The sequence below is a fragment of the Lactuca serriola genome, chromosome 4 (genome assembly GCF_051521515.1).
Source record: "Lactuca serriola cultivar US96UC23 chromosome 4, Lser_US96UC23_V15, whole genome shotgun sequence".
Taxonomy (NCBI): Eukaryota; Viridiplantae; Streptophyta; class Magnoliopsida; order Asterales; family Asteraceae; genus Lactuca; species Lactuca serriola.
This window is the reverse complement of record NC_136411.1, coordinates 119,433,690-119,458,577: the sequence shown is the minus strand read 5'-3', so window position 1 is coordinate 119,458,577 and position 24,888 is coordinate 119,433,690. Positions and strand designations below refer to the sequence as shown.

At 34.0% G+C, this 24,888-nt stretch overlaps 1 non-coding gene across 1 annotated transcript; it reads right to left on the bottom strand.

Annotated features, from left to right (window-relative positions):
• Positions 1-24,075: 24,075 nt before the first annotated feature.
• On the bottom strand, positions 24,076-24,182 carry LOC145049025 (small nucleolar RNA R71). The gene has a single exon (XR_013683146.1). It is a non-coding gene; the product is annotated as a small nucleolar RNA R71 (small nucleolar RNA).
• Positions 24,183-24,888: the final 706 nt, after the last annotated feature.

Below are 24,888 nucleotides of genomic sequence, written 5' to 3'. Positions count from 1 at the left end.
GAGTCCCCCCATGGACTCGGCGAGTTCATCAGGCAGACACCAAGTTTTTTGACTTGTTTCAACTTTTTAGCACAAATAACAAACAAACAAGCCTAGGCTCTGATACCACTGATGGGTTTTGAGCATTCTAACACTTCCTAAGTGTACATGCAACCATAATAACCTTGGATCTTTGTTTGTCTAATTATCATGCAAAGTTGATTTCCAAGGCTATGATCCTATCTAGCATACATGGGGAACAATTTTAACTTAAATAATAGATAGAACTACATACCTTGTTGTTGTAAATGTTCCTTGAAACCTTGTGAGCCTAGCACCCCAAGTGTCATGCCTCAAATGCTTCACACAACACCAAATGCTATGGAGTAAACTTAGAGAGAAAGTATAACACTCTAAAAATCAGCTCTAGCCCTCTTGTTTCTTGTCTAACCGATTTTGGGAGAACACATGAGCTTTATATAGTGTTGACACATCTAGGGTTACACCATGTAAACCCTAATGTGTCATGACTCTTCATTTCCATGACCCATGGGTTTGTAACTCCCATGGAGCATCCAATGGGTTCAACCCAAGTTGATTATTCATGGAGCCTCTTAACCCACTATATAAGTTATGGATGATTTACACAATCAACCCATATATTTAATTAGTTATCTTTTGATAACTTAATTAATTCTAAAATTAATTCTTGATCAAACTAATTAAATAATATTTTTAATATATTAGAACTTATAATATATTAATAACCAGAAGTGTTATTTCTCTCATTTAGTCTATCCAATTGCATGGTGCCATGCAACCCAAATGGACCATGTTGGGTCGGGTCAAGTACATACCAGAAATAGTTATGGACTTAGACACCTTATCCAACACATACATGTATCACACAAACAACAAGTATAACCACATATTCAACGAGGGTCTGCCTTGGTGCCTTAGACCCGCAGAACCTGGTGAGGAAACTCACCTCGAATGTTGAATGATAACTAGATAAATCCCTGGCCCCAGAAAGAACTCTACTCAACCCCTAAACAGAAACAATCCCTTAGATATCGATTAATATTACAAAACCCATTAAAGGTCAAACTTGGCCAAAGTCAAATTCAATGCTCCGAGTTGACTCAACTCGTCAAGTTGCCCCACAACTCGTTGAGTTTCCATTGAGCACAGAATCACAATATTTCTATCCAACTCGCTGAGTTTCCATTTAACTCGTCGAGTTCCTTTAAGAACTCTTCGAGTTCTTTAATCAGCCAATCCACTTAATGCATTAAGCCACTATTCTTCAAACCGAAGCCCAATCTTCAAGATCCAGACTAATAACACGTCTAAAAGGGTAAAGTTTCCAACTTTGCCCACTAAGAACCACCAAAAAGTCATTAAGCTCAAATCCTAATCCTAAAATATCTATGTCTTAATCCAAACCCCCCCCCCCCCCATATCTTCAAGATAAAGCTTATGAACACAGATCTGGACCTTAAAAGCTAAAAGGTCACGTAAAGTCTTCAACGTTACTCACATGCATGGCCAAATGAAGCTTAAAAGGCCAAAGCAATGGCTTAAAGGATGCATGCAGCCCTTAAGACCGTAAATTTGGCACCTTTATGCCACAAGCGCTCCATAGAACCATAGATCTAAAAGGGTTATCTCAATGGGATGACCGACTCCCATCAAACACTGAATCTCAGTTAAACATGCAAAATAATCCAAAAAAGGAGACCTAAGCATAAACTAAGCAAGGTTGAGACTTTATACCAGAAATGCGTCGAGAATAAAGCAAGGATTCTAGATCTAGCCGCTCCTTCTTGAATCACCAAGCTTCCCTTTCTTCCAATGGATTTAAATACTCACAAAAACACTCAAAATAGCTCATAGACACTCAAAAGTGCCTTAGGGCTTCAAGGTTAAGGGATCACGACAATGGAGGCTGGAAATGAGGCCAACTTATGGGGTTTAAGTTGTTTAAATAGGGAGTCAAACCCCGAAATTAGGGTTTCATTTCACCCAGCCAACTCGTCGAGTTGAGACCTCCCAACTCATCGGGTTGGTCACTTAAAATACGTTGTCCATAACATTTCAACACGACGAGTTCGGGGCCACCAACTCGTTGAGTTGATCTATAAAATTGAATAAATTATAAGTTTAAATACATACCAGGAACCAGACATTACACAAATTATTAAAAATCTCATTACCGTTTTTTGCTTTGTTACTGATAACTCTTGTTCTATTGAATTTGACTCGTTTTGGTTTCTCTGTGAAGGATTTTTAGACCAAACAAATTCTCATCCGATGTGACAGTTTCAGTGATCTCTATCCAGTCACCTCTCGTACACCTCAATCTCTCCTTTCTGTGGCCTCGTCTCCTTGGCATCATCATCTTGGTCACCCCGGTTATCAAGTTTTCAAGTTATTAGCTGATTGTCGTTTCATTCCATGTTCTAGTAATAAACTTCCTAGTTTGTGTCATTCTTTTCAAATGGGTAAACATGTGGAATTACTATTTATTTTATCTAATTATGCTTCTACTTTTACATTTGAACTTGTTCATTCTGATGTTTGGACCTCTCCGGTTACTAGTGTTAGTGGCATTAAATATATGTTATCTTTCTTGATAATTATTCTTAATTTTTGTGGGTCTATCTATTATGTGCTAAATCTGATTTATTCTCTAAATTCTTGCATTTTAGTGCTTATGTTAAACATCAATTTCAAAGTGACATTAAATTGTTTCAATGTGATAATGGGGGAGAATATAATAACCATAACTTTCACTGATACTTTGCCACTCATGGAATTCAAATGCTTTTTTTATTCCTTACACATCCCAACAAACGGAAAATATGAACGCATACTTCGCACTATCAACAATGTTGTGTGTACTCTTTTAGTCCATGCCCACCTCCCTCCTACTTATTGGGTTGAAGTTATTCACATGGCTACCCATCTTTTAAACATTCTTCCCACTACCACTCTTAACAATGATACTCCATTTCATAAACTCTTTAAACAACCACCTGCTTATACTTATTTATGTGTGTTTGGTTGTCTTTGCTTTCCCAATATTATTGCTCCTCATAAACTCTCCCCTCGTTCCACACCATGTGTTTTACTGGGATATCCTACCAACCACAAAGGTTATCGTTGTCTGGATCTTTATACACAGAAAATCATAATCTCTTGTCATGTCGTGTTTGATGAAACGGTTTTTCACTATGGGTCTATGAATCCAAATTCTTCCCCCTCATATTCATTTCTTGAACATGTTCCTTTGCCCGTACCTACTATACCTAGCTCCTATCCCACCCTACCGAGGAATGACCTTATGTACCCACTCCTCCTTTTACTAATTATGATGTCGCCTCTCTCGACATTCCTCCTCTTTCTGATTCCAACACTTCCAATCCCTCCTCTTACGCTGTCGATTCTTCCTCCGATTCTCAATATTTTCCTTGGTCACCTAATTCCATTATTACATCTACTCCATCACCATTTCTACTCCTATGCAATCTCACCATCCTATGCTTACTCGGGCAAAACATGGCATTGTAAAACCGGTTCAAAAACTTAATCTTCATGGCGATTCTACTTCTCCTATTCCTAAAACTTACTTGCAGGAAGTTAAAGATCCTAATTGGCTAAATGCAATGACACAAGAATATTATGCTCTTATTTCAAACAAGACTTGGGTGCTTGTTCCCCGGCTCCTTGATGCTAATGTTATTAAATGTATTTGTTTTTTTTAAAAAGAAAATGAATGCAGATGGATCCTTTGCTCGCTACAAGGCACGCCTTGTTGCCAATGATAGAAGTAAAAGAACCGGTATTGATTGTGATGAGACATTTATCCTTGTGGTCACACCAGCCACCATTCGTATTGTTCTCTGCATTGCAGTCACTCATAAGTGGCCTATTCGACAACTTGATGTCAATAATGCCTTTCTTCACGAGTATCTTCAGGAGACTGTTTATATGTATCAGCCACCAGGTTTCGGGACTCATCCAGACCGAATCACATCTATTTGTTACAAAGATCTTTACATGGTCTCAAACAGGCGCCTCACACTTGGATTTAGCATTTTGCTAATTATATTTATCGTCTTGGTTTTGCTCATAGTAGGAGTAACTCATCTTTATTTATTTATAGACATGGATCTGATCTTGCCTATCTTCTGTTATATGTGGATAATATCGTACTCACAGGTTCATCATCTCAGTTACTTGCTAGAATCATCTCCACTCTCAGTGCTAAATTTTCTATGACTGATCTGGGAGATTTGCATTATTTTTTGGGTATCTCTGTTACTAGATCCACTAATGGTTTATTTTTGTCTTAACATAAATATGCTACTGAGATTCTTGAACGTGCATCTATGCTCAATTGCAAACCAGCACGTACTCCAGTTGATATTTCCTCGAAGCTTGATGGCTCGGGTTCACCAGTTGATGATCCGACCCTATATCGCAGTCTTGCAGGTGACCGAATCATTCTTATGTTGTTCAGCAGATCTGTTTATATATGCATGATCCTCAAGAGCCTCATTTCACTGCTCTTAAACACATTTTGTGTTATGTTTGTAGTACTATTACTCATGGATTATAGATTTTTAGCTCTCCTTCTCGTGAGCTTATTGATTATTCTGATGCAGTTTGGGATGGTTGTCCTGTCGCGCGACATTCTACTTCTGGTTATTGTGTGTTTATAGGGGTCAATCTTTTGACTCTTTAATTAGATAGAGATTTAGGGTGTCATCAAAAATTAACTTGCAATAAACTAAAAACATTAGCTTGTGCACCAAATACGATCTAAATATTATTTAGCCAATTGTTCATAAATTTTCAACAAAATCTTAAATTTGCCCTACAAATATTAAGGAAAATGTCATAAAAGCCCTTAAGTTTTCACAAAAATGTCGGTTTTACCCTTGGACGTGTTTTATGTCCAGTAAAGCCCAAAGTTTTGTTTAATTTGTTCATTTTTACCCTTGTAGCCAGTTTCCAGGTAACCTACTGGTTACCTAGGTTACCTAATGTCAGTAAAGCCCTTGAATTTTCAAAAATGTTCGAATTTACCCTTACCTTGGTTGTTGTTATTATATATATATATATATATATATATATATATATATATATATATATATATATATATATATATATATATATATATATATATATTAAAATTGTCTACCCTTAGATACAGTAAAGTGGCTAAGGGATTGACATAAATGGTCTCTCAATTATTACTATATATTCATTAAAAATGTCCGGCGGAAATGGTCACTTCATTATGAATGTGGTTGCAATTGTGTCTCCTTTCTTTTAGGGGTAGTTTAAAATGGTCCCTTCGTTATGAATGTGGTTGCAACTGTGTCTCCTTTCTTTTAGGGGTAGTTTATGTCATTTTTTATTATTATTTATATAGACGTGTTGTTATGATCTAACTTTACCGTACCCACCTCTTTCTTATCCAATGAGATTCAGATTTGTGTACATGGTCACCGCCCCTACCTTCTTTCATCCAACAGCGCAGACCGACCGCCTTCGTCTCGATCTTTTGTTAACCCTCTCTCAGTAGATGATAATCAATAACCACTCTTCCAAGAAAACCTTACTCCTCCACCTTCTCTCTTCACCGCCCCATCTCAACACCATCACCACCACTAATGCCACCCTCTTTCAAAGCTTTCTTCTACCGATTAAGAATTGAGGTTAAATACATGACTCAGTTGTTCAATTTTGGGGTTTTATTGAAGCATCTGCGATGAAGATAACACATCGACACTGGTGAGAAAAAGATCGAGAAATCAGCCCTACTCTACCCCCCTGTAGAAATCGATCTTTGACCAAAATTGTAGGTTAATTTATTCTATTTATTTTACTTTTCTTGCGATGAAGCCCTACTCTACCCTCATTTTGTTCGATTCTTGCTAACGAAGAAGGTTCTCCAAAACCCTCTGCTATTGCTCGAATATGCGTTCCACCGCCTCCTTCTATGATGCAACTCACCACCACCATCAATTTATATGCAAAGTAGCACCATCGACCTCCCTTCACCTCCACGTACCACCATCGTCGTCAAATAGAATCTATGAAAACCCATATGCGATTATTGGGTCTGATGGATTTGAGGCTTCTAGGTCAGCCACGGTGGTTATACGTCTCAACACGATGCTGCCTGAGGACATCCAGAAATCGATGGCTTAAAGGTTTGTCTTCAGTCGATGAAAATCGATTCCATCCACATTGGATTTCAATTTCTCCTTGCCATGAGGTAAAAAAGCAGCGTTCCTAAATCTAATTACATCTTATACCATAATAATTCTTTTATTTTTTTATCATTATATATTGGTTTAAATTATGTGGTTTGTAGGCTGGAAAAAGGTAAGTAACAGCAGATGTCTGATCTTCAAAATGTACAACAGTTGTTCGATGGATTGCCTCAATGAAACCAATTAAGATATGTCATGTTCACCAATATATTCTGCAAACATGTAATATTGAAATGAAATTTGAATAAAAGTTAAAATCTTTTTTGAGTAACTATTGCAGTGAAGGTTTTGGTGTTTCTTACGGTGGCAATTGATCCAAGAATTAAAGATATACCACATCATATTGAATACGGTCCACTTCATTTGAATTAACTCTCATTTTTTTTTCTATTACCTTCATTGTTTTACTCATTTTTTATATATCTTGATGTTTTTTAATTTTATTTAGGCAAGAAAAAGAAAAGTTGGGAATTCATCAAAGGATGAAATCTAACATTGAATGTCAGGTTAAGATCAACTTTTTACTTACTTTTGGGTTTCACCTGCCATTAATTTTATACCTAAATGGAAATTTTGATCATCACTATGCTCTGTAATATACTAAACTCTGCTGCAAAAAAGTATGGATTTGGAAGTGACGTATATAGAATTATAATTAATATCAACAAAAAGTATATCATTGTACTTTCAAATTAACATATTTTCAAACTCTGCAGGTATGTTGATTTTTCGACCTAATGCAAGTGGGAATACCTGACAGGACAATTGTAGGGAATATGAGGGGTAAATTTGTAAAATCGCTTTGTCTTACCAACCTCAAACTAAAACAACAACCTCCGCCCCACGAGGAGCCTGGGTATAAATTATTAACTTCATCCATCAATCCATTATTTTCATTTAATGATTTGTAAAGAAAAACTTTATAATTGCATTAATTTTAAATTCAGGGAATGGAAACGGTGGACCACACATCGGTGCCAAAAGTAAGTTATCTTGTGATTTACTGTTTCTTATTGTTGGCTCTTTTAAAGAATATGATGATAGTATTGAAAGTTGTATTTGATTATTATATAAACTCATTCTTGAACATGGTTGGTGTTTGTTGTTTTAGGTTCTACCAGATGACAAGATAAATTAGCCAATGCACAATCCTCAGAAGCAACAAGTTTGTTATCAGATGAAGAGATGCAAGTTCGAATGGATGAATCACTAACAGAGATGTGTAAGTGTTTATCATATATATTGAATTCCAAGAAAGGTTGAACATTTATGAAAGAAAAGTCAACATATGTTTTTGAATCGACATTTATTACTAACCTTTTTTTATTGTTGTATTTTTGTTCCTTTGTATGTACTCATCTTTTTTGTTTTTGTTTTTTTTTTTCATAAAGGTGGGGTATATGGAGATAGAGTTGCAGAGAGAAGTACCCTTCATGGTCGCTATTTTAGGTTCGATTTGTTGTTGCTCACATGTACTACATTTACTTTTCTATTATTGATTATTTGCAGGCAAATAAGAAACTTTCAACATAAAAATCTTTATATTTTCTTATGAATTTGTTGTAAAATGAAGAAATGATGATTTTTTTTGTAATCTTTGATGTGTGATAAAAAAATATTGCAATCTTTTTGAAGGGCTTGGTTCAAGATCATATATTTACTCTTTCAAACTTTTTTTGTTAAAAATGATCTTTTTTTTACTAATTTGTGGTGAAATGGAAAAATAAAATTTATGCATATTAGAAAATTGTCTTAATTTTAAAAAATCGATCAAAATTTGCAATCTTTTTAAAGAAAAAAAAACGATTGTGGATGAAATGGAAAATATGATATTTTTTACTGATACGTAAGTAAAAATATTCAATATAATGTTTTTACTCTATTTGACCCCCTTTTAAAATCTTTAAGATATTTTGCGAGTTCATTAATCCATTAGGTAACACATTTCAATTTCTATAAATTAAATTATCTGTTATGGGGGTTTGATGCCTTATATGTGATGATGCCCAACAAGGGTATATCTATCATTTTGACTATGTTCAGGGTTCTATATAGTTCTATCTTCTTTTTTGCAGCTGAATTCATCCCAATTTTCTAAATGCAAGGTAAGTAAAATTTTAATCTTCTAAAATGTAAACATGTATGTAGTAAACACATTCTTTTAATCTGATACTATCAGTTATATAATTTTAGCTTTTGTAATTTGTTTGAAACAGATCATGCATGACTGTCTATAATAGTATCAAGGAGAAGTTGTCATCAGGTATGTATATGTTCGTTGGAGCAGAAAACAGGGAGCTGCAAGATTAGGTGAAGGTTGATCACATTTTTTTCTTAACTTTACTCATGAGGTGGGAGGGGCGCTACGGTCTATTGCATACGGGCCAATAGGAAAAAGGGTGGATGATCAAAAAATGATTTAGGGACAAAAAATTCAAAATTTTGTTCCATGTCCAAATTGTAATATTATTCTTGGCTACTGATCCCGACCTTCCGGTTACCCGCTTATGTTGTTTCTGTTTATTTGTGTTTATTCCTTCGTTTTGGGGTATGATTTCGTCGCCCTACAGAGGATTGATGCAAAATAACTTCAGAAATTGAAGTGGGTCACTTCTATTTGCTTTTAATCGATCATGGTTGAACCTCGAAACCTCCAGGGTTTTGATGGAGGGACAAGCGAGGAAGTACGGACATCACCATCAACAACTGAGTCCTGATAGAGCTATCATTATAAACAAAAAAAAAAAGATGGGAGTTTACATGAACATGGGAACAAGTGGAGGAATGGAAACCAATTATAGATGCTATTCATGTCAAAGTACAAGCTTTCAAAATTTTCTTAAATCAAAACTGTTAGAACCAATATTCTTTGAAAAACTCTTTCATTTATAGTAATAAAATTAAGAAATAGCAATGTACAGGTTAAGAAATAGAAATGTACAGGCGAATTGCAGAGAATAGCAATGTACTTTAGTGTGCCTACCATTCAAAAGTGACACCTTCCAACACCCCCCGAAGGGGGGGGGACACCTTTCTAGTTATTATTATTATTATTATTATTATTATTATTATTATTATTATTATTATTATTATTATTACATTTTTAATTGTATAAAAATATTTTATACATACATTTTTAAATGTATAAAAATATTTCATACGTTTTAATACATTTTTATATATTATTATTATTATTATTGTTGTTGTTGTTATTATTATTATTATTATTATTATTATTATTATTATTTAATACATTTTTAAATGTATAAAAATATTTTTACTAATATAAATATATTTTTTAAAATATATATACTTGTATTTAATATTTACATATACATTTGAATGCCCATGTATTCCTATACAAATGTATTTATATATTAAAAATGTATTTATTTGTATTTAGTAGGTATAAGTATAAATATATATTTATTTCATATAAAAATATATTATATACATATAAATATAAAAATATGTATTTATATGGTTTATATTATATAAAAATATAATTATATGTATTATATAACCCTCGTAATTATAAAACATCAATAAAAATACTCGATTACAGATAAGATTTACCATTTTTATTCAATTAAAAATGTAATAATAATACTACTACTACTACTACTACTACTACTAATAATAATAATAATAATAATAATAATAATAATAATAATCAATGTAAGGGTAAATCCGAACATTTTTTAAAAACTTAAGGGTAAATCCGAACATTTTTGAAAATTCAAGGGCTTTACTGGCATTAGGTAACCGGTAGGTTACCTAGAAACCGGCTACAAGGGTAAAAATGAACAAATTAAACATACTTCGGGCTTTACTGGACATAAAACACGTCCAATAGTAAAACCGACATTTTTTGTGAAAACTTAAGGGCTTTTATATCATTTTCCCTAAATATTATCATAAAATTAATTAAAACTACGACATTATAAGCGTCTTTCACATCGGTTTCTTGAGTGATTTTTATATTTTAAAACAAACTTTGAAACTCAAATAAAAATCTTTTGTTGAAAAATATGAGCTTAAAATTTTTATTTTAAAATACAAAGTTGGAAATGAGAAAACTCTTTCAACTATTTTTTTTCTTTTAAATTTGTAGGAGGTTTTTGCTATTAGATCGTATGTTTTTTTGCACATTCAAAATAATATAATTATTTTCATCAAACCTATTTATAAATATGGTTGGAAACGAAACGAATGAACATAAACAATAGCTTGTTCATATTAATTCATTTAAGTTAGTTGAGCAAATGAATAAACACGAACGAATAAATGAACGTGTTTTCTTATTCATGTTTGTTCATTGACAAAATTACATTATTCATGTTCGTTTGTTTATATTCGTGTAAAATGCTAAACAAACAAACATAAACGAACATAGATAAATGAACATAATTGAACACACACACACACACACACACACACATATATATATATATATATATATATATATATATATATATATATATATATATATATATATATATATATATAAACATAAAAGAAACTTAAATGAACGAACGTAAACGAACGTTTACGAACATAATTGAATAAACGAGATCATTGTTCATGTTCATTCGTTTAACTATACGAACGAGAATTTATCTTCATCTTCATTCGTTTATTAAATAAACGAACTTCTCGTAAAACGGTTCATGAACAGTTCATCGAAGATTCAGTTCGTTTGCAGCCTAATCTATAAATATAAAAACTATATCTCCAAACTTACCGTTATCAACTACTTTTGATATATATATATATATATATATATATATATATATATATATATATATATATATATATATATATATATATATTTTTGAAGACTTAAGTGACAGACCTTGGTAATTATTCCAAAAAAAAAGGAAATTAAAAGTGAATTTAATATTGATTAAACAACATTTTAATGCATAATTATTGTCCCAGTTTAGAATGTAGAGAATAAATATAATACACTTTAGTGAATACCTTCCTTAGTAAGAACTAAGAAACTACAAATAGAAATGTATAATATAAAATTTTATATTAAAAGATATAAAATAGTAAGACAAAATATGTAATCTAGTTTGACCACTAGATTGGATTCTACGAAACTTGATTAATTTTTAAAATGTATAGTTGATTTAATGATATAAATAGCTATAACTATATACGAGTTATACAAACTTAACTTCCAGATTCTCTTTTGTGGAAGATGCAATTAAATCTGAATGCGACATATTAAGAGAGTGTTTGGATAAGGAAAAAAAAAGATAACCAATGGCGGAAATCACAAATCTTTACCAAGTGCCAGAGATTGGTTTGGAACTTTCTTTACCCCAAAATAGCATATTCAAATTATAAGAAAGCCTAGAGTCGCCACAATTACGGAATTTGCCCCCTGAAAATTTTTATTTGTTCGAATATGCAAAACTACTCTATTATGATACCGGGGGAACATCACTACTTTGAGAGTTAGGCCTTTATTCTGCTGTGCCTGGTCATGAGTATTCGACTAGCTTTTATGAGAGATCTAAAATCTCCGAAATCTCCCCTCTGTCTCAGAGGACTAGCTTTTTTGGGAGATCTAAAAAAATATCCAAAACCTCCTCGGTAAAGGCCTGATTCTATTCCTTGGACTAGCTAATGAGTTAGTTTAACAACCTTCGGTAACTCCTAATTAGCAGCAAACTTGGATTCGGCAAGAATCTCATTTTTTGGTAGTACGAAGGGGGCTTATTGTTTATTTTTTATTCTTACCATAATAAGCTAAGTTTAAGTGTTTGGATAGGAATCCTTAAAAATAAGCTTTTGTGGTAGGGATAAATTAAATAAACTGATTTTAATAAACATCTTTCTACTTGTTTTTTTTTGGAAACGGCAAACGAATTAAGTGGAGCCTACTCGCAATATTTCAACGAGCACACCGGGTTCGAGCTCCTTTACAGGGCAAACCCAGCCCTCATAGGGATAAATTAAATAAACTGATTTTAATAAACATCTTTCTACTTGCTTATTGATTATTTTAATATGCTAATAAGCAATAAACTAATAATAAACTATAAGCTTATTTATCAAACACTCTCTAAAAACCTTGCGAGAGCTTTAGTAGAGAAATGAGATAACCACAAATATAATAAAAAAAACCAGCATTAAATGAGGTAATGATAAATATAACTAAAAAACCAGCATAATATAGAAAACTTTTGATACTTCAAAGTTTGAAAACATTTTATTACGACGGGAAGCTATCCACATGCTGCTGTGCACACAATTCATCGTCATATTTCAATGTCAAGGCCCTCAATTTTAATTTTCCCCAATTTCGGTTTATTTCAATATTTTGTCTATTATGTTATAATGGCAAAATAATATATTTCCTTGATTTCTTCCTTTTCCAAGTTTATGTAAGACCTTCATTAGAGAAAATTAATTTCAGTTCCAAGTTTCTTAAATTTGGAAATACGTGTTAAATTTAGCTCCACTATATATAATAGAATTTTGTAAGTTTTCTTTAATTATCTTAGAAATTAATAAAAATTCTCCCTTTACGATATTAGAATACTTTTATGTTTGTATTTCCATTGTGCGTCGTGCATTAAGTAGCTTAATATATTTCTAGATGTCCCTTGAAAGATGGATTCCATCACTCACACATAAGAGTTGCCGTGTGGCTTAGTTGAGTTGGTTCTTAAGTGACGTGTTTAAGATAGAAAAGGAGATCCGGATCAAGGCTTGAAAATGATAGTGTGCATATTTTATTTTCTCTCAATTGTAGGTTCTCTAATCTAATGGAGTTCATTACTAATCATTTTCCTGATCCTAGAGGCAAAATAATTGAACTCATAGGATTTTAATATCTCAATCCAACTCATACGATTTTGAATAATCGAACTCATATTTTTATCAACGGAATCAACGAATATCCAACCTATTTGCAATATTATACATTACACAGTTATTATGCATTCGACAAAAATATTATCCATAAAATATTACATTAATCACATTTTCCTTAATACTTAATATCCTATATAAGAAGAATCAAATTTTAATTAATGTTTAAAATAAAATTGATTAAATAAACAAACATAGATATTGTGATTCATCTTCAACATCTGCACATTTGTACTTTAAGTCATATTCAAACTCATGAAACAATTACACTATAAGTCTATAATAAAAAACTAGTTGCACTTTATGTCGTAAGGAGACATGAACAGTTAAATGATTGAGGTGTACGTATGCATTTCGTCACAGAAAAAAGTGTACATTGAAAAGAGGTTTCAAGATCATTAACTATTTATAATATTTCTAATAATAGCAGAGTCTTTTTGAGTTGCCTTCATGACCCTCTAATTGAGCAAAATAAATTTAAAAGAAATTAGTTTATTAATTTATGTTGGTTTGATAAATTAATCAGAAACTATTTTGGAGTTAATTGATAATTAATTAATTCAAAGGGTTGAATATTAATTAGTTAAAAGTTATCGAATTACAATATTTCAATATCCCTAAAAGATAAGGAGATATCGAAATTTAGAGTTATTCCACATGGGATTGGAGTTTCTTTTAGGGTAATCATCTAAGACCTATAAATAGGTTGCTAGGAATCACACCCTAATTGCTCTTTGGCTAGAATTTTCACCGATCTCATTCTCTACCTCCCCATGAACGATTTCCAAACTCTCTATAGGGTTTGAAGAAATCAATAATTTATCCTAGTTTTCCTTGATATGCCCTTGGTGTTCTTGGGTGTGAACCAAAAGAAGGATTCTATTTAGGTCCACTTCATCAAATAAGGTAGCAAAACCAAGGTCTCAAACAAGGAGATCATTGGCATCAAAAAAGGTATGTACATTCTTTCATTCTTATAGTAGTAATTGTAGTAATAGTATGAAACTTAGATCATCTAGGTTGCATGACCACATAAGAATTTTATTATACTTTCTGTGGCATCCCCTATTTTCCAAAACCGAAAAAAATTTTCTTTCTTTTTTCAAATCATGTTGTCTTTGTTAGGGGAAAATCCCAATATATCAAAACATTGTTAGTACATATCTTGTTTCAAAATAACAAAACCTTAAGGATGTCATAATCAATACATAACATGAGTTACATCGTAAAGACTTACCGGTCCTGAATACTATTGCAAGTTTTCTCTTAATCACTCTATATCCTAACCAAGTTCCAACAGCCTTAGCATCGCTACCTTTGATGCATATTATTTAAGTAGGTCGGATTTGGAAACCTGGTAAGACACATAGGGTTTTCAACCCCATAATATTTTTATGATAATATATCATATATCAAATCCTGCAAAACCAATTTTACCAAACAATATAGATATATCATACGACATAGATCTCTATAAGACACTATACCCTAGTCACATATCCCATCGATTTTAACATACTGATCCTATAAAAGTGATCCTATGGGATTTATCCTGATGGATCACTGTAAGCAACAAGTAAACTATATCACTTCGGGGATTCCTTTGCAAGTGTAAGCTACTAAAGGCAACCGTGAGTGAGATATAGTACAAAACAAGTACATAAATGACTACCTAACATACCTAACCCAATCGATTCTCACAAATCCTAATCAACGAACATCTAGAAGAATCACATTAGCTGATGAATCGTTTAAAGAAATAATATGACTACACTCATAAAATATCACAAGTAGCTACATCTAACAAAACTATCAGCAAGGTTTAGACTTTATACCTTCTAGAGGATGTTGAGGAAGAGAAAAGTCATGATTTATAAGCTCTGGATTTCCAAGTGTTCCTTCAAAGGCCTCCTTCTTGACAAAATTCACAAAAGATTACTCAAAATGCTTCAAGGACGTCACTAGGTGGATAGGGTTTCGTTGATGGTGTAAATAAGGGTGGACGATGAGTATGAGAAGTCTATCAAGGATATAAGGCCTTTAAATAGGTCTCACAAACCTCAATTAGGTTTTTAGAGACTACGCTCCTATGCCCTGTGTACACAAGGTTACACACTATGTAGGTCATAAAACCCATGCATGCATTTAATGGTCTACGCCCTATGTTGAGAGGCCTTCTACGCCCCATGTAGATGGAACATACTAAAAAATATTATTATTAGGAATTAAAGATTCTATCTAGGAACTAGGCGTTACAACTCTCCCCTACTTGAATTATACTTTGTCCTCGAAGTCTGTTGCTGCAAATATCTCTGGGTAATGCTGCCTCATCTCCTCCTCAGCCTCCCACATCCACTCTGAACTCTTCCGATGTTGCCATTGTACCTTAAGTAATCCCACCACCTTGATGCGTAAGGTATTCATCTTCCTATCAAGAATCGCAATCAGCCTCTCCATATAGTTTAGGCGCTCATCTACCTGAATGTCATACAAGGGAACCACTACGGTGTCATCGGCTATACACTGCCATAACTGAGAGACATTGAAAGTGTTGTGGATTTGATTGAGCTTATTAGGTATATCCAGCTATCATGCTACCTTGCCTATCCAGGCGATAATCCTAAAGAGACCAATATACCGGGGAACCAACTTGGATCGCTTCCGAAATCTGATGAGACCTTTCCAAGGTGACACCTTCAGAAGCACAAAATCCCCCACCTAAAACTTGAGGTTTGATCATCACTGGTTAGTATAACTCTTCTAGGGACTCTATGTGGTCTACATAATGCATCTCACTTGTTGAATCAACTCGTTGGTCTTGAGTATTACCTCAGTACTTCCCATAACCCAATGGTTGACCTCCCGCCAACAACCAGTGTCCACGACATCCTTCCGTACAACATCTCAAAAGGTGGTCGATCAATTTGATGGGTTATGAGCATAACATCATTCCTATAGTGTTCATGCAACCTTAATTGCTTTGATCTAGGTTTTTATACTATGAACACAACAACATTCAATACCAAAGCAATGATCATATGAACTAGCATATAACAATCAAATTGACATATAAACTAGGGTTTAGATCTTACCTTTCTTGTTATGTAGTAATAACAAGTTCTCCTTGATTATCCTTGACCTTTGAAAGCTTAGTGCCTCAAATGTTGCACCTCTAATGGAGTCACAAACACCACTAGCAACAAGATGACTTAGGAGAAGGGAGGAAATCGGCTAGGGCAGCACCAGGAAGCATAGGGCCAAAATCCTTATGTTAGAGGGTCTATTTATACTTGTGGTTGCTAGGGTTTTCAGGTGGAAACCCTAATATGTCTGCTTAAGCCTTAATCAGCGCATGGAATCCTTCTAGAATATCCCTTGGACAAATTCCTTATGGGATTCCCATAGAATTCGTCCAAACTATATTCCAAGGTGATCCATCAGCCCAATTGCAATTATCTTATAATTACAGTTACAGTCCCCTAAGTTTAATTAATCTCTTTTGACCACAAAATTAATTAGTTCTTGATCAATATTAATTAAACAATATGATTTATCGTTTAATATATTACTCCTACAATATATTAATAAATCATAATTAATCCTCTTTCTCCACAATTCATCCTATCTATTGCTAAGGTGAGGGCAACCCAAAAGGATCTTGCTCACAACCGGTTCAAGTAAATACCAAAATAGTTATGGGCTTAGACACCTAATCCAACAATCTCCCACTTGGATAAGTCTAATAACTATTTTTCAAGTATGGCTTCAGAACCTAATCAACAATCGTAGCTTTCAAAAAGTCATTGTCAACTCTGATCTTATTAGAAACACGTCCTTTAGATAAGGGATCATATATTCCTCCATTCTAGATATCATATGAACCGAGACATGGATTTTAATCATACTCTCTGTTCATGTGTTTTTTCCCGATTTCCGATTTATGACGACTGACAACAGACTACAATTGAACACATCAACTTAGACCAGGCTTGGCCAAGCACTTAGGGTGTCATCACTAAATCATCGAGGGGCCCACAGATATCGATTTTATTCCACTTTGGGTAACAGGAACGAATAAAATTCGACTCAAATGCTTGCTTGTACCTGCTCATCAAATCACACACAACAATATGTTTTATAACACCAAGTTACTGATGCGTTTACATATTATCAATGTGCAAACGACTTGCAAAATTACAACTCACACGTCTCCGTTTCAAGAATATAAGATATTTTCGTCTCACTAATCACCTGTGATAAAATCCATGAAGTGATTCAAGTGAGCGTACGTTTAATCCAATACTCAAATCTTATTTCAGGAGTACTCATGAACACTACATCATACTTTTGTTATGTCTTAAAGTCTTTAGACAATCTATAGTCAGATTCATAATAGTCTTCTTTCATACCAACTTCCAATGTATGATCAACTGTGGATGGTTTGAATAATCTTATTATTAGGGAAGTCAAAACATGCAAAGTGAAACACAAGAATAATACTAGTCCTATATGGCCCCAAACTTTTTAGTATAAATAAAAACACCTTTATTTAATCACCATATTGATTACTCATTATTCATTGTATAATGTTTCGGATAATCAACTTATTACTTGAATTATAACAACAGTTGTCCCATGCTCCCAACATGCACACTATGTTTACTTATGGCCCTAACTTTGTAAAATAGATCAATTGAAAACATTTCCAATGGTACTCATTTCACAATTCCTAATCCTAATTGTTAGTGTAAGAATACAAAATGCTCGCCACTACTAGAATATGTTAGATTCTAACACTTTATGCAACGATCCTTTCGCAATGTCACATCACCAATGTCACCAAGACTCTGCTAACGAAATTACAAAGTGCTCTATTGGATATTGTTACAAGACAATTCCATAGATATGAAGTCTCACATTCAAAGTACATTCCATTGAATATCCTTCTTGCATAAGAGTTTCTAATCTAGACATAGATTCTCAATATCCAACTCCCAATATGAAAAAATTTCCATATTTTCCATATAACAACTTATTACTAATAGAATCATATCTAACCATAATAATGTCAATATGGTCCATCCATTACTATACTTACAACTGCCCACAAGTGACCCATCCTTGGCGAACCTTAGATTCTCCTTGACAGTCATTTAATTATTTTAGTCAAATCCGGTTCTAGTTATTTTCCCTCTTAATGCCCTAGGCATTTGGAAAATTTAGGATGTTCGAATATTACAGCACATGCAATCGATCCAATACCCGAAGCGTATGGGACACGATTCATAATGAAAAATGTGATACTTTACCAGTTTCCTGTATAATATTTCCATATATAGATTTTTTTTAAGTTGAACCTTTTCAACATAACATCCATATATGTCCTTTGACTAAATTTAATCAAAATTTCTCAATCTAGGCTTTTAGATTTGAAATTAAGTGTAATATTCTCTCCCTTAATTATAGGAAAACAACTTTTCAACCCCTACAACTTTACAAAGTGAAACTTTTGTTTTCTATAATTAATATTGATAACTTGCAATACTTAAAAATAATAATCATGCTCCCACTAACATGATAATTATATCCATACCAGCATAACATTTATGCTCCCACTAGCTTTGACACATATTTAGAAAACAATTAGACTTCTAGAAATCAATACTTATTGAATCCCCAAGTTCATATTTCTAATACGATATGCTTCGATAAGCCTTTATCTAAGCTTCCCAAACTCATACACCTTTCCTTATATAGCTCATACGAATGTCTAAACTAATTTAGAACTTATAGCAATAAGTCCTAAATGTTTAGACTAATTGCTAAATCTCACAATTCGAACTATGAAGAGGGATGTTGTAATCATAAACGAATTTGAGAATCGATTTTCTGGTGATCAACACCTCCAGGAAGCAACATAAAAATACCCCACAATCTGCCCTGCTGCCAATCTGTTGTCGTACATTTGAGGCCTTTTTTAGGGTCATCTTGAAGCTCTCAATTGGGATTAAATAAGTTGGTTTTGTACCCCAGTAGTTGACTCTCACTAGCATTTTGTGGATGCGGTCTCTCATACCTATAAACCCATCCTCATTTTCCGAACAGTATCCGCCCTTCCAATGACTACCATATATAGTCAATTGGAATGTCTTCAAATCCAAAGTACCAAAAACCAATGAACATGTGGTATATTGATTGGAATGTAAAGCTACAAAAAAACAAACAGTTTCCTTAAAATCACTCTTAGTGAAAGAGTTTCCTCACAATCATTTTCATGAAACGGAGAGAAACCTTATGACACTTAGATTTTATGGTGTATGTGTTCTTATCCATGTAAATTCTTCATAACCATAACCATAATCATAAGATAAGGTTAGTGACAAATCCAAACTCTTATGGACAGAACTTGTTCATTCTTAATTTCTTGCCATCAAGGGTCCCACCACTGCTTCCAAGTTATTTAGCAGCTCACCGATACTAGTCAATGCACTTTCATTGAACAAGGTGCTTGACTTTATGTAGTCAATTGAGAAGTCATAGAACTCACATGCATAGTTGACTTGGAATGGCACAAAAACAAGAATATGTCAAGATTTATGAACACTTAAAAATAACTTTTCCTCGTACCGGGCTTGGACCATGTCTCTCGAACAATCTCAGTACATCTGGCGCAAGACGATTAGTGTCTAATAGGTTTACTCTTGCTTAGTTCTTGAACCTTTTCAAGATCATTTAGACTCCCACTAACCTCTTGACACATAAGATTCTCTTGTCAAAAAAAAACATTTCTTGACAAACAAATATTCAAGAGTTAGTGCGGATTCTTATCAAGACAAACACTACACACAATTGGTCTTAGTTGGTCTTTGTCTTACCCAAGACATCACAATTTACCAATTTCAAACATGCAACAGTAAGAAAAACATTTTTCTACTCCTCATTTGATGAGTGTGTTAGAACTTCTTAAGATTTGTCACTCAAGTCACAATCTTGGAGTATGACTATAAGAGTTGATTTTGGAACGAAGTATGATTCACCTTTTGATTTAACCATTTCAACAATTTTCGATTCCTATTCTTAGCCATACTAGTGAACTAAGGTGTCCTTTGAGGATCTATTGTGATATGGTTTCATAATCAATGAGACGATCATAAAACATTATACTAAAGTACTTTCCCATCTTTTCAGATTGGAGAAACTTTTAGCTTTCTGCCTTATTGATTCTTCTTACTCGCTCTTCCATACATTGAAACTTTTCAATGATTTAGAATTATAATTAATCTTGTAAGTATAACCATATTTACTAAACTTTCAGCAAATCATGACGAATACTCTTATTGTTCTTTGTGGCGGACTTGACCTAGTGCACAACAATGCGTACTAGATCCTTTATTCCTTCACTTGACTCACATACTTATGCGAAAAAGGAATTAGACTTAATTTCCCAAATACTAATTTTCTCATTCATCATACAATACAAGTCACATGATTCCAAGTTTTTGTCCAATTGAAACTTGGGTGACGAGAATCTTCCTTATTTGGTAAATTCTGACACTACCACAAATAACACAACTAAGAATCACATCCACTTAATATGGCTTATAATAGAAACACACAAGCATCAATTTTCACGAATGACATTGCAAAGAGATATAAATAAGATAAAACTCAAAATTTATTTTATTTATAAAAGGTGTGGAAAACTTATCCTTACAACGCAAAATCAAATGAAAACTATGCTATTACATATTCCTAAGCAGTCTATCATAACTCTAAGCAGCAACTCAAAAATCCGATCATAGAATCCTGCGATCGGAATCCATTTCTTCGTGATCAAACTTAGCTCACTTCTTCCTTTAAGCTTCCTTTCTTTTCTTCAATCCTACAAAAAATCAAAATGTAATCTTATCACATGATGTATTAAGAATCTACAAATAGGAACTTAATAGAGTTAGATTGTGGATTTTACCTGAAGTAGAGTCATACATCTTGACTCTCCCATCTCTTAGATCTCTCAGGTAGTCAGGGCAGCTTCGTAACTAATGCCCCTTCTTTTGGCAGTAGAAACATATGGATTCTTCTGTAATGGTACACAGGACTATCTCAGACTCAACCTTTCTCTTGCGTAGAGAAAACTTTTTTGGACTTCCGATGTTGCCATTTCTCATAGAAGCATGGGACATTGCTTTACCAGACAAATTTGTTTGACCAGTGCACCAAATCATCGTTGATTCAACAGCAATAAGCAAATAAGTCAAATCAATAAGGGTCACGTCGTCGTCCATCATATAGTACTCTCCAATGTACTCACTATATAATTTAGGAAATGACTAAAGAACCAAGTCAACAACCAACTTCCTTGAGACATCGACACCCAACATTCCCAATCTATCAATATGCAACTTCATATCCAAGACATGAGCACATACAGACTTTCCATCTTTGTGTCTTTTTGCCAATAGGGCTTGAGTGACCTTGAACTTTTCAAGTCTTCAAACACGCAGGTCAGGGAGAATTATTGGAGGAGGTGCAGGAAGTGAAGCATGATTTCCATTTCCACAATCCAATCGTGGAACATCATCTTCAAGCGGAAAACTTTATCCAACGGATTCAGGAAGACCATAGTTGTTAGACTTTGACATCTACAAAACGGGAGAAATTCAAGTTAGTTGATTGAGTGCTTAATAAAACACCCAAATGAGATATTAAGGCTAGGACCCAACACAATATTCTACAACTTGGAAGAGGGATGTCGTAATCTAAATTGCAGAACATTTAAAGGTAAGTAAAGGACGAATTACCAATTTCCACCATAAAAAACGAATATTTAATGTCCTTACCGTGCACGAATATTTAATGAGGGACTCGGCAAGTCGGTTATTGGACTCGGCGAGTAGCCTCTGTTTTCAGAAATCTATAAATAGAAGTCAATTGCCTGAAACCAAACCCTTCTCTGGAACCCTTGGGGATTAAATTGTGACTGGAGGTGTAACTGGAGCTCTGGAACTCGTGAAACAACCCTAGCCTTCAATTTTGAGAAGATCAAAGGCAATCTAAGTTTATTCTTTACTTAATCTTTTGTTTGAATTATGTGTGAACTATTAGATTTCGATTTTGAGCTACTTTCTGCTGTAATCATGAGCTAAAACTCATATCTTCTGTTTAGGGTAGATGAATTTATGACTATGTTTTGATTTTGTGGTTGGATTAATTGAATTTGGTGAGTTTTATTTTGTTAAGCTTGTTGAAGAACCTTATGTGTTAACATCAACTATTTCTGTTAATTAACAAGTATATTAAGCTGCATGAACATCTCTTAATTGCTTATCTCATACGATTTATGTGAAAACATTATTATGTGCCTAGGAATAGCGAACGTGAAACTAGGGTTAACTAGAAAATAGGTAAGTTATTGTGTGAGCTTGTGTGACGAACCATCAACAAGAGGTTAATTAAATTAGTAATTTGATTAGCTAACTACAAGCCTTACTTAACCCGAATCAATAAACTAGGAAATTTATTACTGTAATCACTTGATCACCGCTTGAATTGATTTGTTTTCTAAGGATTAGTTATAGCGAACGTGAACCTAATCACATTAATAGGTAGCCAATAACCATTAATCCATTGCACTTGCCATAAAATCAACCATATGAGTAAATGAATCGAACCTAAACAGAAGTCTTCTCCTTTATTGAGTTTAGTTGATTGTTTATTTGCTTTAGCTGTTAGTTGCATAGTTTGAGTTTTATTTAATTGTTAAGTTTCTAGTCTTGCAAAACTAGAGAAAACCTTCCCTTTTATTACTTGTTTTTAGATAATTTAGTAGTTAGTTTATTTACCGTTCCCAGTGTTTGATACCCTGCTTGCTTAACTATACCACCAATTGAGAGGTACACTGCCTTTTGTGTGTCTAAATCATATTTAAAAAGTAAGATTAAAACTAGTGCATTTTACACACATCAAGTTTTTGGCGTCGTTGCGGGGGAACGGTTCTAAAATAAATTTTAATTGCTAGTATTATCGATCCTTTGTGTGAGAACTATCTGGCACAAAGTTACTGTTTTAGTAGATTAGTTATTAGGATTAAATTCTATTTTTTATGTTTATAGGATTTTAGTTCTAAATTTTTTTTCCTGTTTTACCTTTGACTCGTCGAGTACATTCGCAGCTACTCGAAAAGTCCATCATAATAGTCAAGTTTCGTTTTTAGTTTTGGTTTGTTCTTTTTTACGCATGTTTTCTGTTTATTTCATGTATTTTATGACCCGAGGATCAGGCACACCCTTGATCCCACCACTCGCAAGCCCGGAATCAGCTCTTAGGAAGGACAAGGACAAAACTGTAGAATCATCTTCAACACCAAAGAAGTCACCATTTAAGAGCTTCAAATCATCTTTTAGCAAGAAAAAGAGCCAGAAAGTTGGAGAATCCAACACCTCATTGATGAATGAAGATCCTAAGAAAGAAGACACCGAGTACAAAAGAGAAATCGAAGAAGAAAGCGACTTAGAAGGCGAACGCGATAACACCATGGGTAACATTGCAGATCTCACCATGGGTGAATACAAGAAGAGGATGCATGATGATACAGGGCTGAGACTAGTGCAACCTGCAATTTCAGCAACTGCTACCTTTGAGCTAAAAGGCCACATTCTCGCTCAACGCAAGGACATCCCATTCTACGGGAAAGATCACGAAGACGCGTACAAGCACATCGACGAGGTCAACGACATAGCTGACTATTTCAACATCCCGAACGTTCCTCGCGAGACTGTTTTGCTTCGCATGCTACCGGTCACATTTAAGGGGGGCGCGAAAGATTGGCTAAAATCACTTCCCTCGAGATCCATCACCACTTGGGTAAAAATGCTTGAAGAGTTCATTGACCAATTTACCCTCCTTAAAAATAGCAAAATTGAAGAAAGCCATTGCCAACTTTGAGCAACAACCGGGAGAGTCACTATATGAGGCGTGGGAGAGGTATAAAGGTCTATTGAGGAATTGTCCCCACAATGACTTGAACGTTTAAAAAGAAGTCTCCATTTTCTATGATGGAGTAAATGTTACCACTAGACCACTCCTTGACTCTCACGGCCCATTGACAAAGAAAATTTTGGCGGAAGTTAAGGAACTCATTGAAGAATTCTCTAAGCACTCTAGAGAATATCATAACCCAAGGAATGACTTAACTCGAGGGGTGATGAATGCTATAAATGATGATATGGCAGTATTCTTGGCGAAATTAGAGAGCATGGATTGAAGAATGACTAAGATGGACCAATCCATCCATGCCATTAGAGTGGGGTGTGATAATTGTCGAGGGCCTCACCTTACTAAAGACTATGACCTTGATGAGAGCGGGAATCAGAAAGCCCAAGTGTGCTATTCAAGTGGTGATAGATACGATGATGATTGGTGTAAACCCAAGAAAGAATGGCTACCTTATGATGAGTACAAGAAGGCGAAGGAGGAAAAGAATAGGAAAAAAGCAAGAGGTTTTTATCAAAAGGAGGAGCCGGTGCAAGAAAAGAAATCTGATGTGGAAGACATGTTTACAAGATTTGTAGCCGCGTCTAAGAAAAGGCATAACGATACCGATGTTGCAATAAAAGAGCAACAAAGTGTGATTAAAGAGCACCAAATTATGATGAGAGATCAACAAACTCTACTTAGGAATCAGCAAGCCTCAATTCTCAACATAGAGAAACAATTAGGCCAACTTGCA